This window comes from Galeopterus variegatus, unplaced genomic scaffold (genome assembly GCF_000696425.1).
Source record: "Galeopterus variegatus unplaced genomic scaffold, G_variegatus-3.0.2 Scaffold7602, whole genome shotgun sequence".
NCBI classification, from domain to species: Eukaryota; Metazoa; Chordata; class Mammalia; order Dermoptera; family Cynocephalidae; genus Galeopterus; species Galeopterus variegatus.
Window position 1 is genome coordinate 120,480 of NW_007733713.1, and position 6,324 is coordinate 126,803.

Sequence of the window (6,324 nt, forward strand, 5' to 3'; positions counted from 1 at the left end):
CCCCCCCGCCCCTATATATTGCTCTTTGCCAGCAACAGTTCTTTTAAGGAGCTCTTGTACAGGTGCCCGGGGAGTATCTAATGGATGGATAGATAGATGGTTTTATTGACTGATGGGTGGATAGATGGTTGAATGAATGAGCAGTTTTCACTTCTTTAGCATTTATCTTTCTCCTACAGGCCAGACCTTGGGTATTCATACAGTTTTTTTCATCAGCCCAGAGTTATAGGCATTGTAGCTTGCTCTCCTAAAGTAATTTCTAGGGTCTAAAACCTTAAAACTCTTGAGTATTGTCTAAACTTGAGATCTGCCTAAGATGGATAGGTTTTCAAGATTTTTTTCATGGATAGAAAAACTAAGAGGGTAAGTAAGGTCTTAGGGCTGGCCTGTTAGCTTACCTCGTCAGAGTATGGTGCTGATAACACCAAGGTCAAGGGTTCAAATCCCCACACTAGCCAACCACCAAAAAAAAAAAAAAAAGTTTTTCATTTATATAATAAATCATTAATTAACAAGAAAAGGTAAAATAAATGAAAGTATAGACATTGCCACACTGTAATGTTTGGGTAGTAGTTTTTTAGACTGTGTTCTCTGTAGTTCTAGGCTTCCCCAGAGGTTTCTACAGGATCCCTATGGGGAGCAGTGCTGCTGGGAAGGCAGAATCCTGGGTCCCCAGTCCTACTTTAACCAGAACAACTATGCTCTTATGTATTTTTCATATTAGGACTCAGCATAAGATTTTTAGAAAAAAAAAAAAAAAAAAAAAAAAAAAAGTTACCCTAATAAATATACTAAAAATGATAAGGGAAAATACTGGAAACGTGAAGCAATAATCCATTAATAGATGGTAAATACAAAGAAATGTTAAGTAGTACGAGTCAACAATCATATAATTGGAATCTCACAAGAGGAAAAATTCAGTGTAGTGAAAGGAAAATTGCAAGAGGTGATTCTGAGACTTTCCCAGAATTTTTTTTAAGGAAGGGCTTGCCAGTTAGCTCAGTTGGTTGGAGCATAGTGTTGTAACACCAAGGTCAAAGGTTTGGATCCCCATACCAGCCAGCTGCCAAAAAATAAATAAATAAATAAAAAGTCATAGGAACTGAGGTGTTTTTTTTTTTTTTTTTTTTTTTTTACTTTTTAAAAGATGACCCGTAAGGGGAACTTATCCCTTGGCTTGGTGTTGTCAGCACCACGCTCAGCCATAGAGCTAACCGGCCATCCCCATATAGGATCCGAACCTGTGGCCTTGGTGTTATCAGCACCACACTCTCCCGAGTGAGCCACGGGCCAACCCTGGAACTGAGTTTTAAAAGACTCACCAAGTGCCAAAAAATAAATACGAACCCTCAGTGGTAAACATTATAGTAAAATGTATGACTATTAAAAATAAATCAAAAACTCTCAAAGCTTTTAAAGAGTAAAAGCATTGGCAACAGTTTGATCCCTTAAAAAAAAAGAAAAAAGAAAAGAAATAAAGAGTAAAGGCGTATTACATGTAACAGAAGAGTCAGATTGACATTGAACTTCTCAACAGTGACCCTGGACACATAAAATAATATTTTCAAGGTGCTGCTGAAGGAAAAAAATATATATTGAACACATAATTTTCTCTCTAGCTAATTAATTTTTGAAGCCCAAGAGTGAAGCATAAATATTAACAAAACACACTCTTTGAAAACATAATTGGAGTAAGTATTCCAGTAAGAAAAATATATTACGAGGAAAATGCTATTTGATATGGGAAGTGAGGATAAGTAATTAAATTAGAAACTGTTATTCTTGCTGAAATATATATGGACTAAAACAGAGAAAAAGTATATCTATAGCAATGCAAAACTAAAATTCTAGACAATACCAATAAGGTGTGTGTGGCATGGGTGAGAAGTGCAGAGAAAAGATGAGAGTCCTGAGAAAATTGCCTTGTTTGGAAGAAAGATAAAGATATTGATAAGTTTAAGAAATTGTTTGGAAAAGATCAATGTATTGAGTCCAACTCATTGTATGAGGCTAATTTGACATTGATTCCGAAACCCAAAACAAGACAAAATAAGAATTATAAACTGATTTCACTTGGAACACAGGTGTAAAAAATCCTAAATAAAATATCTAACCAACTCAAACCATGTATTTAAAAATCTGTTAGAATGAACCATTTTCTCTGAGTTTTTCTGAGTGATTTTTTTCTAACTGGATTCTTTGGGGATCCACTCTCTTGTAGAGCAAACCCCAAGTAAAATTTGAACTTGTGTTTCATTCTTTAAAGTCATAAAGAGATTGCCTATTCCAAGCCTTGAATTTCGTTTATAATAATACTGAAGACCAGAGGTGGAATGACTTACCTAACATCATTTAACTAATTAATTTTAGTAGTAGGGTTTAAATTCAGTTGTCTAGACTTCCAGAGCCCATTCCTTTTTATGACATGGCCTTTCTGCTAATTCTCTCTCACTATTCTTCTTAAGGCATTGTTAACTAATAATGTCCTCATTTATTTATTCAGTAACTGCCCTAGTCATCAGTAAAAGTCATCTATGTGTTGAAGGTATGAAAATAACTAGAAAACCATCCCTGTCAATCAGTCAGTCAACAAAAATTTATTGCGTAATATATTTAAGGAATTGTATGATAAGCTGGGAGATACAAAGTAATGTCACATGCTCTTAATTGAATAAATGTATAGTCTAGTTGAGTGAACAATATACCTGACAGTTTCTTTCTTTTTTTTCTTTTTTTTTAAAGATGACCAGTAAGAAGATCTTAACCCTTGACTTGGTGTTGTCAGCACCACGCTCTCCCAAGTGAGCCAATCAGCCATCCCTATCTAGGGATCCGAACCCGTGGCCCTGGTGTTATCAGCACCACACTCTCCCAAGTGAGCTGCAGGTGGCCCTCTGACAGTTTCTTATATCATTAGTTGCCTGTTTAAGGGCCAAATGAGAGCAATGTCCACTTGGACCCTCTGAAAGGAGAGTTCTTTGGCCTGGGATGGTCAGGGAATGTTTGGTAGAAGAGATTGGGCTCAGGAACCTCTGCTTTGTGCTATCATGGGAATGCATCTGGTGGTTCTAACACTTATCCCAACATACCTGGACCCCATAGGGTTAAAACAACGAGGAAGGTGCTTGGATTTTAAGACAAATCTCCCTGGGTGGACTTGAGCAAAGGGCACAGTGATTTGTGAAATACCTGTAGCTCCTATACCTGGGGGTCTCATTTCATCTTGCACCTCTAGAAAGGAGGGTTAAATGTCAGGACTCGTAATTTTTTTTTTTTTTTTTTTTTAGCAGCTGGCCAGTAGAGGGGATCCAAACCCTTGATCTTGGTGTTATCAGCAGGGTGCTATAACCAACTGAGCTAACTGGCCAACCTTCAGGATCTTAAAGGAAGGCATAAAAGTTGTTTATTTTCAAGTTACTTTTTTAAAGACCTAATTCTGTCAGCATTTGTGCCAAAGGATTAGTTCGAGCTCAGCTTGATGTGGAATGTACAAAACTTTACACGATAATTGTTGTAGGTTCACCACAGGATCATGACACCAAGCTCTCAGCTTCATACATAAACTGCTTCAACCCAGGGGTCAAGATCAAGGTGCTGTCCCAGAGACAACCACTGAGCCACTGCTCGAAGCACCCCAGGCTCCTGAGCCAGGGTAGTGACATCTGAATCCAGTCCAGCAGTGACTCAGGGGCCACTGTAAGTCCCCTGGTCTCCCCTGCCAGAATGAATGGGGGGGCATTGATCACATCCTCCCTCCTTCCTCCTCTTCCCGCCGTATTTCCCCTCCCCCTTCCCTTCTCCTTCTCCCCCACAACTGCTCCACAACCCACAGCAACATCTTAGAATGAGGCGTGGCGCTGGGCGAAGCTGAACCCATCCACGACTACATAGAAAGCACAGCAAAAACACATTTTTCACACAGGTAGCCCACCATAGCCACCGCAATTGCCATGGCTAGTCTCTACAGCAGCAGCAGTCACAGCCACCATGCAGATGGCACGCTAGACTCTCAACTGCATCGACACAAGGAGAGGAAACAGTGGAGACCAAAAAAAAAAAGGAGGTCCCCTTTCTCCACAAAGCACACTCCAGAGTAATGGAAGAAGCATCTGATTTACAATAATAAGGGAGGGCGTGATCACACCTGTCTCAGTACTGGACAGATCATCTAGGCAACAAGCAAACCAGCAGAGGATCAGGTAATCCATCAGATGGAGAGAACAAATCTATGGTTATTAGAGGAGGGAAGAGGACGGTGGAAGGGGGAGGAGGACGGGAAAGGGGAGAGATTGGACAAGGGGCATAAAGAATAAGTATGGTTTGTAACAATGAATATGCTAATAAAAAAAAAGATCAAGGTGCCGTAAATCACAGAAACAGAAAGACTTGCTAAGAATTAGTAGCATCTGTAGGGTTGCACCAGATTGCAGTGGGAATGCATCTTCCATTTCTGATTCTCTGATAAGCCAAAGACAGAAAGATGATTGAAGAAAATGACTCCATGCAGCCAGACTAGGCCAGAGTTCTCTGTTTCATATTATCCCTCCTACCAACAACCAACAGTTGTCACTGAAGCTAGTCTTATGTCAATGAAAACAGAAAGCTCACTTTTCATAAGGTCTTATTATTTTTTTTTTTTGCAGCCATTCTGCTATTTTAGTTACTATTTACAGAGAGCACTTCTTTTTCACCATCCTTTTTTTTTTTTTTTCTTTTTTTTTTTTTGTCTTTTTTTTTTTCGTGACCGACAACGGATCGCAACCCTCAGTGCTGTGCCCGTACTGGACTGTGACCGGCAACGGGATCGCAACCCTCGGCACTGCGCCCGCCCCTCACTCAGCCAGTGAGTGGCCGGTCTGTATGTGGGATCCGAACCCTCGGCGGGAGCGCTGCCGCGCCCCCAAGCTGCGCACTGTAGCAGTGCGCCACCGGGCCGGCCCGGAGAGAGCACTTCTTTTAACAGTAAATTTAATTGCCCAGGCCTCGAATTAGCAAAACTGCTAATTTAATCAGTCACTGAAATTGCAATAATTTTGTTGACTATGAATCTTTTACTGCTATAGTAACCGTAAATCACAAAGATAAAATTTTAAATTACGGTAGAATTATTGGCAGATATGAACACATCATTCTTGCATGTGTTTTATATGCCTAGTTCTCTTGGACATTTTGAGGGTGAATTTTCCACATTTAAACAGGCCAAGGTCAGTTTCTTGAATGATGTAGATTCCAGGTCATCTTTCACATGGGCTTGGTAATGCGCTCACGTTTCATATATGATGAATGAGCTTAAGGCCACTATATCCGTAGGATAAGATTCTCTGTTTCCCAGCATTAAGAACCACTTCAAATGGTAGGTGCCAATCTTCTATAGTTTATTTACCCATTTCAGCTCTATAAAATAATCTAATAGTTTGACTTATCCAAAGTGTAGTCAAGTTCGTTTTTTTAAGAGCAACCTTTCTCTTCTCTCAAATTATAGACCTACTTAGCACACTAAGCAGGCAGTGACAGTCAAGGAAGAGTAGATTCAATAGTTATTATGCAAACCCTGAGTCTCTTCAGTAACACACCTACTGTGCCACTGGCCAGGGGCCAATTGAGGAAGATTCTTCTAGGCCTCTGGTGCTCAGTTTTTCTCCATGTGATGCTAACATGCTGCAAATTGTAGAAACGGGAGTTTTCATGTCAAAACAGTTCTTTGCTAACGTGTGCACCCAACAAACAAAAGCAAGATAATTGAATATTTTTAACATTAATCCTTTCTTCTGTATATGATTAACTTAGAATTGCCTTGTGTTGTAATAAGCAGTTGTGACATCATCCATAATGACCCAGAGACATGGGTGTCTGAGGCAGTGCTCCCTGGAAAGCACACAGTGATTCTAGATGTTGGTCTGTATCCATTTTATTATCTTGGTAATGCTTTACTAAAAATATAGGTCTTGGATGGGTGGCCAATTGGCTTAGTTGGTTAGAGCATGGTGTTATAACACCAAGCCAAAGGGTTCAGATCCCTATATCAGCCAGCCACCAAAAATAAATAAATAAAATAAAATAAAATAATAATAATAATAAAGAAACAACATAGGTCTTAATTAATGTTTAGCATGTGTAATTTATGAACTATCACTCTAGCTTCACGGTATCTGTGCAGTGGGCCAGCATGATAATTTTCCCTTTTTTAAATTTCAGAATAGACTTTTTTGTCCTGTTACAAAACTTTCTAAAATATCTCAACAATTCAGGGAATGTAAAAGACCCTTTTAGGGCCGGCCCGTGGCTCACTCGGGAGAGTGTGGTGCTGATAACACCAAGGCCCCG